General features: G+C 35.6%; 1 long non-coding RNA gene across 2 annotated transcripts in view; it reads right to left on the bottom strand.

The window, feature by feature from the left end:
• LOC138921653 (uncharacterized) overlaps window positions 1-18,958 on the bottom strand; it is a 92,607-nt gene that overhangs the window by 51,117 nt on the left and 22,532 nt on the right. For both annotated transcript variants that reach the window (XR_011434397.1, XR_011434396.1), the window contains exons 2-3: window positions 11,608-11,711; window positions 5,104-5,162 (exon numbers count right to left, since the gene is read on the bottom strand). This is a non-coding gene — a long non-coding RNA (uncharacterized lncRNA). The remainder of the gene's footprint in view (window positions 1-5,103; window positions 5,163-11,607; window positions 11,712-18,958) is intronic.

Here is an 18,958-nt window from a genome sequence, read left to right as displayed (position 1 = left end):
ATAAGGTAGAATCTCAATGAAAAATAACCTCCCAATAGCTGAATGTTCGTGACATTCAACCTTAACGGACTAAGTTGCATACATTACATGCTGTGTTACATTTCTTACTTCTATCATACACCTCCTGTTTCTTAATGGTTGTGATCTATGGTACCAGGATTAATGATGGATTCTCCTTTCAGTATCTTATAAATTTGGCATATAGCCTTGTACATTTCTAATGAATGAATGGACTAATGAATGAACAAACTTATAAAGGAGTAAATGAATCACAACAATATTACATACATTAACGGAATGCAACGTCTTTCACAGAACGCAATACAGAATTTAAAGAATGCACCTCTGTTAAATAAAATCCTTGTCCCAGATCTTTCTAACTTTTTCAGAGGAGAAGCCCTTGTAGGAAATGAACTGCCAATCATCAGCACATTAAGAAGATTTAAAATAGAGCTTATGAATATTTTCCTGGAAATTCTGGCATCCCCAGTCATGGTTGTTACAGAACACACTTGAAGATGGAGATAGAAAAATTGGAGAGAAGGGAACCCTCATACACTGCTAATGGGAGTGCAGACTGGTGCAGCCACTATGGAAAACAGTATGGAGTTTCCTCAAAAAATTAAAAATAGATCTTCCATATGGTCCAGCGATTCCACTGCTGGGTATTTATCTAAAGAACTTGAAAACACAAATGAGTAAAGATACACGCATCCCTATATTCATCGCAGCATTATTCCCAATAGCCAAGATTTAGAAGCAAGCTAGGTGCCCCTCAAGGGACAAATGGGATAAAGAAGATGTGGTATATATACACAATGGAATACTACTCAGCCATAAGAAGTGATGAAATCATGCCATTTGTGACAACATGGATGGACCTTGAGAGTATTATGTGAAGAAGTAGAAAGTCAAATACCATATCATCTCACTCATAAGTAGAAGATTAAAACAACAACAAACAAACACATAGAGACAGAGATTGGATTGATGTTTACCAGAGGAGAAGAGGGAGGGAAGAGGGGGAAAGGGGTGATTAGGCACTGTGCGTGGTGATGGATGGGAACTATGGTAATTAGTCTTTGGAAGGTGAACATGTTGTAATCTACACAGAAATCTAAATACCTAATGATGTGCATCTGAAATTTATATAATGTTATAAACCACTGTTCCTGCAATAAAAAAGAATAAAAAATCAAAAACAAAAATGTATTTAAAAAAAGGGAAAAATTGGAGCATATTTTAAACACCAACACTAGAATGATGAAGCAACACATTTTTCCAATAAGAACCTGTTGAAATAAGTTTTATTTGTTAAAAAGACCACTTTGGGGGAATATGAAATATGAAAGAGTGCCACATGTTTATTTTCTTTAAAGACCTCTAGCCTAATATTGACCAACATCTTGTGTCACTGATGAGACTTGAGAAGAGCTAAACCCAGGTTGCTGCGACTTCCTACTGAGCAGCAAGACCTCTGGCGTAATTCATCTTGACTAGCTTGGTTGTGGCGGTAGATAGCTATTATAAAACTCTATTTCAGTTGTGCATCTTGAAGAGATATCATACCTACATTGTCTAGGCTTTTGTAGTGACCAGCTAAGATGTAATCTGAGGACCAAAGATGATTTGAGATGGATTTTTTAATTTTTGTAGGATTGTCGGTGACTCATGTAAATTAAACAAAAACACAAACAATAAAAATTCAGTTAGCAAATATACTGTAGGCAGAAAGAAAAGTCAATACACTGTATTTCTTCTCCTACAATAGGAAGTACAGTTGCTCATTTACTGTTGAACAAGAATTAAGTGTCAATCCAATTTTCTCCAGTAAGATATGCTATAAGATATCCATTGGGGCATTTCAATATGAGAATCAATTGAGCATATAACAGTTATAAAGACACAACTTGAGAATGATAATTTTTTTTCCACTTAACAATATAAAGAATTGATTGATTTTGATAGACTTTTGTGTTAAAAAATTTACTGAAAAAGTGCTGGCCAGAATGGCAAAGTCTGACGTAGTGCTTCCAGCTGGTAAAGGTCATCAATGTTGACACTTGCTCTCTCCACACATGATATTGAATTTTAGAATCCAGTTTTATATGTTATATTGTGGGAAGATGATCGGCGAAAAAAATTGCATACTAGAAAAAATAAATTCTGAGATAAAATTGAAGAACAAACAGAAATGCTAAGGTAGCTTTTAGTGTGTCATAAGTGTAAATGCCATCAAGATATAAGGGAACTATTTTGGTGGCATTTTTGTGTATATAAATCCCTCACTTCCTTCTATACCATGAATAAAAGGACAAAATAAGGAGTATTTTTTTTTTCCGGAAGATTAGCCCTGAGCTACATCTTCCGCCAATCCTCCTCTTTTTGCTGAGGAAGACTGGCCCTGAGCTAACACCCATGCCCATCTTCCTTCACTTTTTGTATATGGGATGCCTGCCACAGCATGGCGTGCCAAGAGGCATCACGTCCACACCCAAGATCCGACCCGGGGAACCCCAGGCTGCCAAAGCGGAACGTGCGCGCTTAACTGCTGCGCCACCAGGCCAGCCCCAACAAGGAGTATTTTAAATATATCATATTCATAAAGTATTGCAACCTAGCAAATAAAATATTTAGGATATGATACATTCATAACTATTCCCCTAGGAAGAAATATCTTTCTAATATTGTACAAACACTTTAAGTATATCCTTATTGCCATTTAAAAATTAGGTCAAATTAAAATTATAGCATAAATTATGCTCAGCAATTTACATCCTGGTATCTAATATGTTAATTTGCAAAGGTATCATTTTGCAATCAACTAAATCAAGGAAAATTTAAAATGGAATATGATTTGACACTGTAAAAGCTTTCCTCTATTAACGGATCAAAAGGAACATCTTCCTTACTAATTTCCTGTGGCCTAATTTAGAAGGAATCTCTAATATGGAAATTTTCCTTGGAGTATTAATACACAGCAAGAGTTGAACTGCAATCACCAACCTGTTTAGTGACGTACTATGTCAATTCCATATTCAACTCTTAGTAAAATTATGTTGCAGCCTCCAAAAGTTCAAGTGTGAAAAAAATAAATTTTGCATCATGATATCTTGTAATGAGAGTGGATGTGTGCACAAAAGTTCACAAGAATTTTGTGGACGGAACCTTGGAAATTCAGATCCTGCTGATGTCGACAAAATTTATATAAATCAAGATCAACGGAATCAAATTCCTGAAGCCTTTGTCTTGCTGAACCCAGAAGTCCTCCCTCACAAATTACAGTTAATTAACAGATTTGACCTAAATAGGGCCCCTCGAGAAGATTTTCAACTTCCAAACATTTCGAAATCTTTTCCAAATTATGGGCTATGGTGTGTGCCAGTTATCTTTTAATTGTTTTTAACTCCATAGATACAGTCCAATCAGATTTGTACCAGGGTGTAGCCTGAGCTCTTGCTGCTCAGAGTGGTCCACAGACTAGCATCATGAGCATCACCTGAGAACGTGTCACAAATGCTGAATCTCAGGCCAGCCCGGACAGACTGTTTCAGAATTTGCCTTTTTAATGAGACCCCCCAGAGCTGTGTGTGCACAGTTCAGAAACAATGACCTAGTCTTTCTATATATATATATATATATATATTTTTTTTTTACGTCGGGTTTATTGAGGTATATTTAACATACAATAAAATTTACCCATTCTAGGTTTGCAGTTCTATGACACCTGACAAACTTGCCACAGTCAATAGCCACCCATATTTTCAAGAAGCAGAATATTTTCTCCACCTCATTACGTTTTCTCTTGTTCCTTTGTAGTCAATCACCCGCTCCCATCCCCGGCTCCTGGCAGCCACCATCTGTTTTTTTGTTTCTTTTGCTTTTCCAAAATGTCACACATAAATGAAATCATTGAGTATGTAGTCTTTTTTTTTCTTTGTATAAGGCTTTTTCACTTAGCACTGCTTTTCAGATTCATTGATGTGGTCACACATACCTGTAATGGCTGCTTTTTCAATGCTGAGTAGCGTTCTATTGTATGCATGCATTGCAATCTTTTTCCTATTCACTCATTCACCATGAAAATTTGAGTTATTTACACTTACAGTGACCATGAATAAAAATTTTATAAAGATTTGCACACAGGTCTTGGTGTGGATATATACTTATATTTATCTTTGGTAAATATCTAGGAGTGAGCCATTTGTTAAGTTCATGTTTACCCTTATAAGAAACTGCCAAATTGTTTTCCAACGTGCCTGCATCGTTTTGCATTTCCACACAAAATGTAAGCGAGTACTAGTTGCTCCACGTCCTCGCCAGTAATTGGTATTGTCAGATTTTTTTTAACGTTTCTAATAAGTGTCACGTTAAACTTCATTTCCCTAATAGCTAATGATACATACCAACTTTTCAAGTGATACTTTGCCATTTGTTTATTTTCATTCATGAAGTGTTTGCTTCAATTCTTTTCCTCTTTTCCCCCTTACTATTTAGTTGTGGAAGTTCTTTATGTATAATTGTTTCGTGAGCATGCTTTTACTCACATATATTTATGTAAAGAATGTAAAGTCTGCGTCTTGATCCTCCAAATTTAGAATACAAAGCTCAGTTTTGTCGTGTTGATGCTGCAAAATGAGCTCAGTGAACAATCCCCTTAACGTGGAGACCTGCACACTTGCTAACACCCACCCCAAGTATTCATCTTTCTTCCTGATTGACTTGTGTTTTAAATGCAATCAATGGACAGAAGCAAACATGCCTACATACCACGGAATGTATTTCTTCCCTTCAGATTCACTTTGTGTTAACTTGGTGAGATGTGCTGACTTTGTGGAACCACTGCAGTGACTTTTAAATGATGCATGGAAATGAAATGAAAGATCCCTGCTTGGTGCACAGGGCAATCAGAACTGTGCTTGGCTCTGCTAGTGGTGTGTATTCACTAAACTGAGTGCAAACATGGCCTCCCAATATTTCCCACTGAGTTAAGAGAATCTCCAGCTGTAAATTAAAAAGATGCTGCTCAGATTTTCATTTCCCCATCAGTAGTACTTTAGAAGTCGATGGAATCCTAAAACATCAACAATAACAAGAACGTACCTGAAGGGAGTCATCCAATACTGTACGTGCATTTCCACCTTTAAATGGCATTCTCTAATCTAGAAGGAAGGATTAGTAAAAGCAGGTCAATTGCTATGATCACCTGACGCTTAAAATTTTGCTTATGAAACGAATCCCGGTATAGTTCATGAGGAAAGTGGTCCTGTGTAACCTGCTTCCTCAAAGATATAGGCTATTGCTCTTATTTATAATAAAGGTTCACAGTCCAATTCAGAGAAGGAAATTCTTGGGTTTCTTAAAAAATATGGAAATTGAAAGAATAGACTTCATATAGCAATTTTAAAGGAAAAGGCTCTCAAGATAAGTTTCTGATTTTAAATATTGAAAAAGAAGCAGTTGCTTTTTAAGAATATGTCAGAGCATAGAATTTAGAACTGGAAACTTAAACTACCAAAATTATTGAAAAAATGTAAACATTTAAACGTATTATGTCTGTATTTTCTCAGGGCCTATAGTGAAATTAAGAAGCAGACTTTTGTAGATGGAAGTACTTAAAATTTTCCATACTAGTCAATCTCTTGTCTCTCATAGCGGAAATGATTATGATTTCTTTCTACTGAAAAACTGAACAAATCTCTGGCTTTACAGAGATGGACTGTTTCCTTAGACTTGCCCTTGTTCCCGGAATATAAGTATGTTCAGGTGAAACACATTCTCCTTATTTGCTAGACTGTCAGGAGGTTTAATTGAATACAAGCCATTGTGAGGGTGTTAGCAGGTGCCACTACATACGCCACACCCAGCATGCATTTTGCCCACTTGTTTTAGTTCTCTCCCTACACAGTCACAAAATCAAGAAATATTTTTGTGTTTTTTTATACCTGATATTGAGAAAAGCCAATGAGCATATGACTAAACCAAGACTAATCAAGAAATTAGTTTTGCATTTCATGTTTAAATATACTGAAGAAATGGAGAAAGCAATCATGATCTATTTACCATTATGGAGAAAAGAAAGGAAGAGAACTATTTTCTTTTTATGGGGAGGAGTTTTTTTTTATTGTGATAAAGAAACATAACATTAAATTTACTTTCTTAACTATTTTTAAGTGTGCAGTACAGCACTGACAAGTGGAAGGTCTTTATTTCTCCTTCATTTTCTTTTTGTTGTTATTTGTTTGTTTGTTTTTGAGGAAGGTAAGCATAAGCCCTGAGCTAACATCTGCCACCAACTCTCCTCTTTTTGCTGAGCAAGATTGGCCCTGAGCTAACACCTGTGCCCCTCTTCCTCTATTTTATATGTGGAACACCAGCCACAGCATGGTTTGATGAATGGTGGATATGTCTGAGCCTGGGATCCGAACAGGTGAACCCTGGGCCACTGAAGCAGAGCAAGGGAACTTAACCACTGTGCCACTGGGTCGGCCCCTCTCCTTCGTTTTTGAAGTACAGTTTTGCCTGATATAGCCTTCTCAGTTGGCAGGTTTTGTCTTTCAGCACTTTGAATATACCATCCCACTCCATTCTGGTTTGTAATGTTTCTGCTGAAAATTCCACTAAGGATCTTATGGAAGCTCCTTTTCACATGACAAGTCACCTTTCTCTCTCTGCTTTCAAGATTCTCTCTGTCTTTGACTTAGGAAAGTTTGATTATATTGTGTGTTGGTGTGGACCTCTTTGGGTTCATCTTAGTGGGGATCTTTTGAACTTCTTGTATTTGGGTATCCATTTCCTTCATCAGATTCCTTCATCAGGGACATTTTTTGGTTATTATTTTTTCAAGTAAACTCTGTTCTTCTTTCTCTCTTTCTTTTCCTTCTCAGACGCCCTTAAGGTGTATATTCGTCTAATCTGCAGCTTTTCTCAGGTCTTTATTATTTTTATTTTTGTTTCTCTGATTTGATCATTTCAAATGACCTATTTTCAAATTTGCTGATTCTTTCTTCTGCCTGATTAAATCTTCCATCGAACACCCCCTTCCAGTGAATTTTTCAGTTCAGTTATTGTATTCTTCAGGTCCGGAATTTCTGTTTGTTTTTGACAGTTTCTATTTCTTTACTGATATTCTCATTATGCTCACTTATCATTTCCTGATTTCATTTAGTTGTCTGTGTTCTCTTGCAACTCACTGAGCATCTGTGAGATGGTTATGAATTCTTTTTCAAGTAATTCATAGATCTCTGTTTATTTAGCTCTGGTCTGTAAAGATTAATTTTGTTTCTTTGAGTGGACTAAGTTTCTCTGTTTCTTCATATGATTTGTCATTTTTTGGTGGCATTTGTGTGTTTATAAAAACAGCCACCTTCCAGTCTTTATGTACTGGCTTCATTCAGAGGAAGATCTTCACTAACTAGCCTGACTATAGAGTCTGGTGGCCTCTCAAACTTTTTCTGGGGATGCGTTTTATCTGGGCTTGTGAGAAAACTCTATTTTCATTAACCCACTTTCTCAGAAGACTCACAACATGAGACACAGTGAGCATTTTAATCTATCAAGGTCCTGCTCTGTGTCATCATTGGATTTTCATAGCCCTTTACCAAGGTACATTATTATAGACCCTTGAGTCAGAAAATCATGATGTGGAGGCTCAGATAAGGATTCAATTAAGTGGGGACAGAAAACTCAACTATACACTACATTATTTCTCAAAAGTGCTAGAGGAATGTCCTGGATGTTTATGATTATGTATTAATTCTCATTTATCATAGACAATCTTTTATAGCTTAAAAAACAAGCATTTTTTTAAAAAGTTTTGAATTCTTCTGTATCCTTTCTTGAAATCATTTTGGAAAACATCTATTTTGTTCTAAAAGGTAGTTTTCCAAGAATCCACCTAAACTCATCATACATCTTGATTACCAATAGGAAGCCCTCATATAAATTCAGCATTCTTGTAAATCTACTTTTAACGATCATGTTTAGCTCCTGACAACCTTTATCTATTTTTATTATATTATCCATAATATATTCATATCTTGAAGACAGTTTGGTGCAGAATTACAGCAGACAGACATTCTGCTTTCTCCTCTAGTCTTTGTGCCATCCTTGTGCATAAACTTATGTCGTGCATCCACACCTCCCTGTAATTTCTACCTCAGGTAGCCCAACTAAAAGAATATCTACTTAAATATGCTGCTTATTGCAGTGCAGATTCTTTGTTTGGTATATAGTTTCTCAGGATGTTTTTTTCTTTTTAGTTATAAAGGTTTTGATAGAAACCTACTTGACCATGTCAGAAACACAGTGTCAGAACCCAATGTTACTTCTGTAAGGAATAAGTTTTCCACAGAAACATTTTGCATAATTAGAAAGCTTTTCTCCAGCGAGGTATTAAGTCTTTCTCTCTTGTTCCCATCTCCACCTCCTGGATGTAATGCATTTCCAGGTCAATTCCCATATAGTTCCAATTCTTTCTACTCTATTTGCTTAGGAAATTTAGCAAACACAACTCTTTCAGCCAACACTCTCTGGATTATAGCTCAGAATTTTATCCTCACTTGAATGGTAGATTTCATGATTCATATATTAGACCTGCGTTGGTCTGCTAAGAATATCCTGATCATTCCCTGATATTAATTTCTAGACATTTCCAGAAGATAAAACTAGAAATTGGCATACATTTTAGTTCTTCTCTTTAAAATATATTCTGTTTCTATTTTCCAAATAGCAAGCTGTAGAAGAAAATTTCTAAAGCTGTAATTCCAGGAAGGTTTCCTTAAATATATTTTTTAAATAATTAAAATTAAACTTGAAAAAGAACACTGCACATGATAATATTGCTGCATAATAACCAAAACCAGTGTGCGTTCTGATAAAATTACTAGACTTACAAAAAATTAAAGATCGTTTGTGTTTCTAGGCAAAAAGACTATGTGACATACAAGAGAAACAAAATTAGAATATTATGCAACTTTCTTCCAGTTTTATTGAGAAATAATTGACATACAATACTGTATAAGTTTAAGGCTTACAGCATGATGGTTTGATGTACATGTGTTATGAAATGATTACAATAGGTTCAGCTAACCTCCATCTTCTCACATAGATACAATAAAAAGAAAAGAAAGAAGAAAAGAAAAACAGAAAAAAAATTCTCCTTGTAGTGAGAATTCTTAGGATTTACTCTTAACTTTCCTATATATCATACAGCAGTGTTAACTGCAGTCATTATGTTGTACATTACATACCTAGCACTTATTTATCTTGTAACTGGAAGTTTGTAATTTTTGACCACCTTCCTGTGTTTCCTCCTTCCCCCACCCTGTGCCTCTGGTAAACACAAATCTGATCTCTGTTTCTATGAGGTTGGGGTTTTTTTTTAGATTCCATACATAAGTGACATCATACAATATTTGTCTTTCTCTGACATTTTACTTAGCATAATGCCTTCAAGGCCCATCCATGTTGTCATAAATGGTAGGATTTCCTTGGTTGTTTTATAGCCATATAATGTTCCATTGTATATATATACTACAACTTCTTTATTCATTGATCTGTCGATGGACATTCAGGTTGATTCCAATGCTTTCCTATTGTAAGTATTGCTGCTGTGAACATGGGGATAATGATATCTATAAATTAGGTGTATATTTCACTTTGTAAGAATTTTTCAGGTTGTTGTACCATTTTGTAATCCCACCATTAATGTATACAGGTTGTACTTGCTCCACATTCTTGTCAACATTTGGTTGAGTCATTAACTTCAATTTTGGCATTTTTTGGATATAAAGTGGTATCTCATGGTAGTTTTATTTTATCTTTTCCATATGATAAGTGATGTTGAGCATCTTTTCACATGCATATTGGTCATTTCTGTATTAACTTTGTGAAGTTTCTATTTAAATCCCTTGCCATTTTTAATTCATTTTTTATTTCTATTATTGAGCAATAATGTCTATTTATATATTCTAAATGCAAATCCTTAACAGATACATGTATTGCAAACATTTTCTCCCAATCCCTGGACTAACCTTTGGTTTAAAAAATTCTCTGAGAAGCTAAAAACAGAGAACAACCTCTCATTTAAGTTAGTAATGATTCTTCATTAAATTCACTGAAGTGAATATTTTAATTAACTTATACTATCATCAAATTAAAATTTATTCTATGTTTCAGGGAACATTTATCTAAAGTTGAATAAAGATTTCCAAAATTTTAGTATGCCTGTCTAATCTATGGTTCTTACGGTATTTTAAAACATACCAATTATTTTAGTACACTTAAAAGAAATGGTGAATTATTACCTAAAATGGTACATACTGCCATTTATTATTATTATATTGTCGTTCTTGTTATGTCTTTAAATGACTAGAGCAATATTTCTTAATATTGCATGCATGAATAAATGGGAATGAATTTCTTTGCTAAACTATAAATATTTCTCCCCATTACATTAACAGTTCCAGACAGTCGGTATATATATATTTTTTTAAGATTTTATTTTTTCCTTTTTCTCCCCAAAGCCCCCCAGTACATAGTTGTATATTCTTCGTTGTGGATCCTTCTAGTTGTGGCATGTGGGATGCTGCCTCAGCGTGGTTTGATGAGCAGTGCCATGTCCGCACCCAGGATTCAAACCGACGAAACACTGGACCGCCTGCAGCGGAGCGCGTGAACTTAACCACTCGGCCACGGGGCCAGCCCCTGGTCGGTATATTTTTTAAAAGATCCTTAAGTAATCAGGTTAAATGTCTTCTACTTCATTGAATATTTTATACTATTTAGATGAGCAGAAACTTCTTTCTACTCTAATCTGATCCAAGAAAGCTGCACAAATTTCACCTTATGAAGGATCAAATTAGTCATTACTTTGGTTTTGAGTATTAATTAATGTTATATTAATTAACATACAACATATTTGATTTCTTAATTTTCAGACCATCAGCCCCAGAACAAATTTCTCAAAGTTTTTGAGAATCTTCTTTCTAGAAGAATCTTCAGTTGTTCTTGGCCTGGCATAGCCCCTTTCATCGGGTTAAAATAATTAACGATTAAATATCAAAACTTTTACTTATTTTTTCATGTAGGCATTGGTGGTAGATGTTAGAGTTTCTCACCCATATTTCCTGTTCTACTCTTTCCAGGCATAAGGTCCTTGCAGCTCTCCACCGTCTCAAGATTAAGCATGGCCAAGTGACTTGCACTGGACAAGAAAAGTGGACAGAACTGATGTGTCACTGAATTGCTGGTTCTAGACTCTCCAGCATGATCTTGCCTTTGCCATGTGGAGGCAGGTATTGGTACTGAAGTGCCATGAGACCAAAGCAATCTGCAATGCTGAGCCAACTCATGGACTGAGAGTAGCCCAGGCCACACAGACTGTGTCAGGGAGAAGTAAATTTTCCAGCAACTCACTGAGATTTTGTAGGCGTTATTACTGCAGCTTAACTTGGCTTACCCGTACTGAGATTCTAAAAACACAATTAAGCATCTCATTATTTTTATTTATAATTCATAATGATGAAACAATTATTTTGTGTTTGAAGAATCATGCTATAATTATCTGAGATAAAATACAGGTTTTAGAAAACATAAAGATCTTACCAGAAGTATTCCTGTGATAGATTGAGATGCCCATAATGTTCATAAATGCATCCTTTGTTTTCTTTTTTAACTGGAAGAAAATTTGCGTGGATTTTTTTTTCTATCTGTAAATAAGAAATTTGAAAAAATACAGACGTGATTAGACTCACATGTGAGGGAATGGACTATAATTAGTGTTCGGGTGGTGAACATGATGTAATGTACACAGAATTCGAAATATGATGTACATCCGAAAAAAGTAAAAATAAAAAAATTTTAAAAATTTAAAATTTATAATTTCCCTTTATATGAAATTCTTAAAAAGTTAAATTTCATCAATACTTATAGAAAAGAGATAGTAGTTGCATGGAACACAGAAAGGGATGTATTAACTGTCAAGTAAACTTTTTTAGGGAAATGGAATTTTCTATATCTTGATTGTGGTAGCAGTTACGTGGGTATAAACATTTGTGAAAACTCAGTGAATTATACAATTATATATATATAGGTATCATATATATAGGTTATAGATATATATGTCTGTGTTTATATATTAAAAACCTCAGTAAAGTTGATTAAAAATAAAAATGGAAAAGTATAATTTCGTCAAGCAGCAGCTTCTTCACCATAGATATTTGTAGGCTGTTAGTCCTTCTTTTATTATAAACTGTTCCTGTCGCCTTTACTTCAAGCTAGTTATGGAGTTTCCTTTCGTACAACCTTCTTAAGCCTTTTATGGGTTTCCTATGAATATGGTTGGGATTCAAACCTTGCTCCAGAAGCCCCATCCATAAATCTTTTGGAGATAGATCTTTTTATACTTTAGCCCTTGTGTGAAAGAGTTGTAGCACAATATGCTGATGATTCTTAAAAGCCCTTTTGTCATAAATTCTAGCTGAATTCACTATCCATTAACTTAAATCTTCCTGAATCCTTAAAAGTGAGTCTTACAGCCACATCCTGATTTCATCTATATTCTGATGTCTTTATTGCTTACAGACTCTTCTAAGGATGAAAATCCTTTTTTTAATTCTTCAGACCATAATACCCTGGGTCTTCTATATTGCTACTAATTCTGCTTAAAGATTGAAGAAGTAAATTGTTGAATGAACTCAGCCGAGAATTTCAAAGAGGCTATGGGAATCAAAGTGTGAATTGCTCAAAGAGAGTTAACAGGAACTTATTTGTACAACTGCCCTGCTCTCACCATTCCATCATTGCCTTCTCTGTAACTCTTTAAACAAGAGGGATAACTCTTAAATTCTTAAATTTATGGCACAATTCTTTTCTATGAAAAGTCCACTTTCATAAAGCAGGATGACCCATGCCAGTTCAGAAAAAGAAGATTAAGAGAACAAAAATATCTAGAAAGAAATACATTCTAGACTGCAGATCCATGAACCTCTTTGGGATATTTTCAGCTTTTAATTCTATCCCCCCCCTTTTTTTTTTGGTGAGGAAGATTGGCCCTGAGCTAACATCTGTTGTCAATCTTCCTCTTTTTACTTGATGAAGATTGTTACTGAGCTGACATCTGTGCTAATCTTCCACTTTTTGCTTGAGGAAGATTGTTACTGAGCTAACATCAGTGCCAGTCTTCCTCTGTTTTATGTGGGATGCCACCACAGCATGGCTTGATGAGTGGTGCTAAGTCTGTGCCAGGGATCCGAACCTGCGAACCCAGGGCCACTGAAGCGGAGCACCGGAACTTAATCACTATGCCACTGGGTTGGTCCCTCGACCCCCTTTTTTCACATTACTTACTGTTTACCTCTCCTCTCTTGTTACCTCCCATCCACCAAAATGTTTTCCTAAAGGAAGAGATTACTTCACTAAAGCAGGGGTCTCCTGACAAAAACAGTAAATAATGTAACACAGGCGTTTCTTAGTGAAAGAGTAATGACAGCATTTTATATCTTCTGCCTACATGGTTTAGAATTTACATCGTACTAGAAAAATCTTTATGTTATTTCTGTTCTTTAATTAGTAAATACTTAAAAACGTGACACAAATACTCATTAAGCAACACCCAGCTATGTGACGTAATAAGGACAGAGGAGCGATGAGACTAGTTATTAAGCTGGTTATGGTATGAGTATGGTGTGTAATGGGGGTGAAAGGAATGGCTTGGTAAAGGGGAATGACATAACGATGAAAGTACTTGAGAGTCAGGGGGATAAGTAAAGAAAGAAACTCTTTGATTTTTTTCTTTGTCACTGTAACACTCTTTTGTTCGTCCACTCTTTCTCCCTCCTTTCCTTCTTTCAGGAGAAGGTCACTCTGATGAGATGGATGAGCAGAAATCAATGGCGGCTGGCTCCTTGGTGATATGAGTCAATCCATCAGACAGGCTGGTGGCAGTCACTCAGCCTTCACAGTCACCTCCTTCCATTCTGGCAAATGTCACATTTGGAATTCATTTACATATCTGGGTAGCACTCCCTGTGGAGTTACACTGAACAATTTTGCAGCTGTGACAGCTTGAAACAGAAAAGCTAATGCAGGCTATCCATTGACTCCCTCGGTGCCTTCTTTTCCTAAACTCTGGGAATTCTTGACACAGAAAAAATGAGGGTCACTTAAAATGGAAGGAAAAAGTGGGTAAAACTGATATTTTGAGGAAAATATTATCAGGTATCTTGCGTTTCTAATTTAACATTACTTGGTTCTAATTTCTGCCTCCATCTCTGACTGTATTTACTTGGTTTGTTCAAGGTTTAAAAGGAAGAATAGTTCTGGGGCCGGCCTGATGGCACAGCAGTTAAGTTGTGTGCCCTGCTTTGAAGGGGGTTAAGTTCTCACATTCTGCTTTGACGGCCCAGGGTTCACCGGTTCTGATCCCAGGCACAGACCTATGCACTGCTTATCAAACCGTGCTGTGGCAGGTGTCCCATATATAAAATCGAGGAAGGTGGGCATGGATGTTAGTTCAGGGCCAATCTTCCTTGGCAAAAGGAGGAGGATTGGTGGCAGGCGTTAGCTCAGAGCTAATCTTCCTCAAAAAAAAAAAAAAAAGGAATAGTACAGTGGAGTACAGTAGTAGGTACATTTCCTTTGCCTTGTGGGAAAATAAAGACTTAAGTATCTTTCCTGAAGTTTGCCGATATGGAAAAAGCTTTTTACACTTCTACTTTTTTTAATGTTTCTTTCTATTTGTATCTATCTCTCTTTATCTCTACATTCCTGTCTCCATCTCTTTTACCTCTCTCTCTCTCCCCCCTCACACAAACACATACATACACATACACACGCATATAGCACAACACATTCTGAAATAGAGGCAGTGAATTGATTCTCCTGAATTAGTTGAATTTTATTTTTAGAAAGAGTAAATGGTAGCAGAGTTAGGTGTGCATTTATTTATTTAATTTTTAAAATTTATTATTGAAATACAACTCAAATACAGTTCAAATAACGGTTTTAAGTGTATAATCTATTGAGCTTTCACAAATGTATACATCCATGTTCCCTACACCCCTGTTAAGATATAATTTTCATTACCCATAAAGTTCCTGCATGAATCTTCCTTATCAATTAGTGCCCCAATCTCCACAGCCGGTACTCTGATTTCTGTTACCAGAGATTAGTGTTTCCTAGTCTAGAATCTAGAATTTTTAACCCTCTACCTTGTGCACACTGAGCCCATGGCAATTTGTCAACTACAGTTTAGGTTTTCCTCACCGGTACTTGTTCCCGCAGAGGTTCCTGGGTTTCTGTTCCGGTAAGTTGTGATTCTCTGTATCCACCTGTCTGTCTCTTCAGTTTTTGGGTCAATGGTTTGTCCTAGGACCTCCATTCTCCTTGATTTTTGTTTCTTAGCTTTTTTTTTGTTGTGAGAATGGGAATGACCATTTTTAGGGTCTTAACGTGCCAGACCAAAAACCAGAAGTCTCTCAGTATTATTTCAGTCCTTTGGAATTTATTGAGACTTATTTTATTGCCCATAATGTGGCCCACCTTAGTGAATGTTCCATTATTACTGGAGCAGAAGGTGCATTCTGCAATTGTTGGCTGAAGTTTTCTCTAAGTATTGATTAGATTTTGTTGACTAAATGCTGTTAAAATCTTCTATATCCTTACTGATGTTTTATCTACATTTCTCTCCATCCTTGAGAAACGTTGCAAAGTCTACAACTATATTCATATATTTATATATCCCCTTAGTATTTTTTCAATTTTTATTTTATGTATTTTAAAGCTTTATTATTAGATTCATACATGGTTAAGATTGATAGATATCTGATAAATTGACTCTTTTGTTATTGTGAAATGGCTTGCTTTATTCATGATAATATTTTTTTATCTTGAGCTACAATTTGTCTCATATTCATTAGGATTACTCCAGTTTTCTTATGCTTAATGCTCACATGATGTATAATTTTCAATCCTTTTACTATAAACCTGCCTATGTCATAAGTTAAAAATTTTTTGTTTGGCTGGGGCCTTTTTGTTGTTACTTTTTCCCTTTTATTTTCTTTCTTTTTTTTGCAGGGAAAGATTTGCTCTCAGATAACATCTGTTGCTAATCTTCCTCTTCTTATTATTTATTTTTTTCTCCCCAAAGTCCCCAGTGAATGGTTGTATATTCCAGTTGTAAGTCCTTCTAGTTCTTCTATGTGAGCCACCACCACAGCATGGCTACTGACAGACAAGTGTTGTGGTTCTGTGACCAGGAAGCAAACCCAGGCCACCAAAGTGGAGTGCAGCGAACATTAATGACAAGGCCATCAGGGCTGGCTCTACTTAGTTTGATTTTTTTTTTTTTTGGGCTTTTTAAAAAAATTTTTTTTATTGAGGTTATGATAGTTTACAACATTGTGAAATTTCAGTTGCACACTATTATTTGTTAGTCATCTTATAGGTGTGCCCCTCTCCATAATTTTTTTTTTATTAATGTTATGATAGATTACAACCTTGTGAGATTTCAGTTGTACATTTTTGTTAGTCATGTTGTGGGTACACCACTTCCCCCTTTGTGCCCTCCCCCCACCCCCCCTTTTCCCTGGTAACCACCGATCAGATCTCCTTATCAATATACTAACTTCCACCTATGAGTGGAGTCATATAGAGTTCGTCTTTCTCTGACTGGCTTATTTCGCTTAACATAATACCCTCGAGGTCCATCCACATTGCTGTGAATGGGCCGATTTTGTCTTTTTTTATGTCTGAGTAGTATTCCATTGTGTATATATACCATATCTTCTTTATCCAATCATCAGTTTCTGGGCATGTAGGTTGGTTCCACGTCTTGGCTATTGTAAATAATGCTGCGATAAACATAGGGGTGCAAGGGACTCTTGGGATTTCTGATTTCAGGTTCTTAGGATAGATACCCAGTAATGGGATGGCTGGGTCATAGGGTATTTCTATTTTTAACTTTTTGAGAAATCTCCATACTGTTTTCCATAGTGGCTGTACCAGTTTGCATTCCCACCAACAGTGTATGAGGGTTCCTTTTTCTCCACAACCTCTCCAACATTTGTCGCTCTTGGTTTTGGATGTTTTTGCCAATCTAACGGGTGTAAGGTGATATCTTAGTGTAGTTTTGATTTGCATTTCCCTGATGATTAGCGATGATGAACATCTTTTCATGTGTCTATTGGCCATATTCATATCTTCTTTTGAGAAATGTCTGTTCATGTCCTCTGCCCATTTTTTGATCGGGTTGTTTGTTTTTTTGTTGTTAAGTCATGTGAGTTCTTTGTATATTATGGAGATTAACCCTTTGTCGGATAAGTGGCTTGTAAATATTTTTTCCCAATTAGTGAGCTGGTTTTTTTTGTTTCAATCCTATTTTCCCTTGCCTTGAAGAAGCTCTTTAGTCTGATGAAGTCCCATTTGTTTATTCTTTCTATTGTTTCCCTCAACTGAGGAGTTATAGTGTCCGAAAAGATTCTTTTGAAACTGATGTCAAAGAGTGTACTGCCTATATTCTCTTCCAGAAGACTTATTGTTTCAGGCCTAATCTTTAGGTCTTTGATCCATTTTGAGTTTATTTTGGTGTGTGGTGAAAAAGAATGGTCAATTTTCAATCTTTTGCATGTGGCTGTCCAATTTTCCCAGCACCATTTGTTGAAGAGACTTTCTTTTCTCCATTGTAGGCCCTCTGCTCCTTTGTCGAAGATTAGCTGTCCATAGATGTGTGGTTTTATCTCTGGGCTTTCAATTCTGTTCCATTGATCTGTGGACCTGTTTTTGTACCAGTACCATGCTGTTTTGATCACTGTAGCTTTGTAGTATGTTTTGAAATCGGGGATTGTGATTCCGCCGGCTTTGTTTTTCTTGCTCAGGATTGCTTTAGCAATTCGCTGTCTTTTGTTGCCCCATATGAATTTTAGGATTCTTTGTTCAATTTCTGTGAAGAATGTTCTTGGGATTCTGATTGGGATAGCATTGAATCTGTAGATTGCTTTAGGTAGTATGGACATTTTAACTATGTTTATTCTTCCAATCCATGTGCATGGAATATCTTTCCATCTCTTTATGTCGTTGTCAATTTCTTTCAAGAAAGTCTTGTAATTACTTAGTTCGATTTTTACCCAGGCTAAAAGTCTTTGGTTTGTTCAGGCTATTTAGTGCATTCATATTAAATGCAAGTATTGATTACATCATCCACTCTTTTTAGATGAATTGAGTATTATGTGAGTACTATTTCTTATCTTATTTATTAGCTTTATTGTTTTTCCTCTTTGTGTTATATTTCTAATAGTTGTCCTGGATGTTACAATATGCATATTTAATTTATTACAATCTACTCTTCAAACAGTATGCCTATAGTTAACTTCATTTCACCAGATAATTTGTGCTTTCATTGATGTATATTTTACTTCTGCATACATAATAATTCATATAATACATTACTATTTTGGGATTGTTGAAACAGTCAATGGTCAGATGTACATATTTATATTTCCTGTCTGGTGTCTTTTATGTTGTCCTACAGATTTGGATTTCTATCTGATATCATTTGCCCTTTCCCTGAAGAAACTTCTTTTGGCATTCCTTGTAAAGTGGTTCATTTGGGGATATGTTCTCTCAATGTTCATCTGTCTAAAATTATGTATTTTTTAACCTAATTTTTCATGTGCATAGGTTTCCAGATTATTTTTTCTTTCTTTGAGCAACTTAAGATATATTTTTTCCATTGTTTTCTGGAAGTCATAGTTTCTTGATGTGAAGTCAGCTATCATTCTAATAGTTAATACCCTATATACTGTGTATTTCCCCCATCTGGATGGTTTTATGGTTTTCTCCTTATTTTTGTTGCAGCAGTTTGAATTTTTTATATCTAGCTGTGGTATTCCTTGCATTTTTCCTGCTAAGGATTCACTCTACTTAGATCTTAGGTGTTGTTTTTCTTGAAATTTAGAAT

This window comes from Equus caballus, chromosome 31 (assembly GCF_041296265.1).
Source record: "Equus caballus isolate H_3958 breed thoroughbred chromosome 31, TB-T2T, whole genome shotgun sequence".
Taxonomy (NCBI): domain Eukaryota; kingdom Metazoa; phylum Chordata; class Mammalia; order Perissodactyla; family Equidae; genus Equus; species Equus caballus.
The sequence above is the reverse complement of the archived record's forward strand: the minus strand, read 5'-3'. Positions and strand labels throughout refer to the sequence as shown.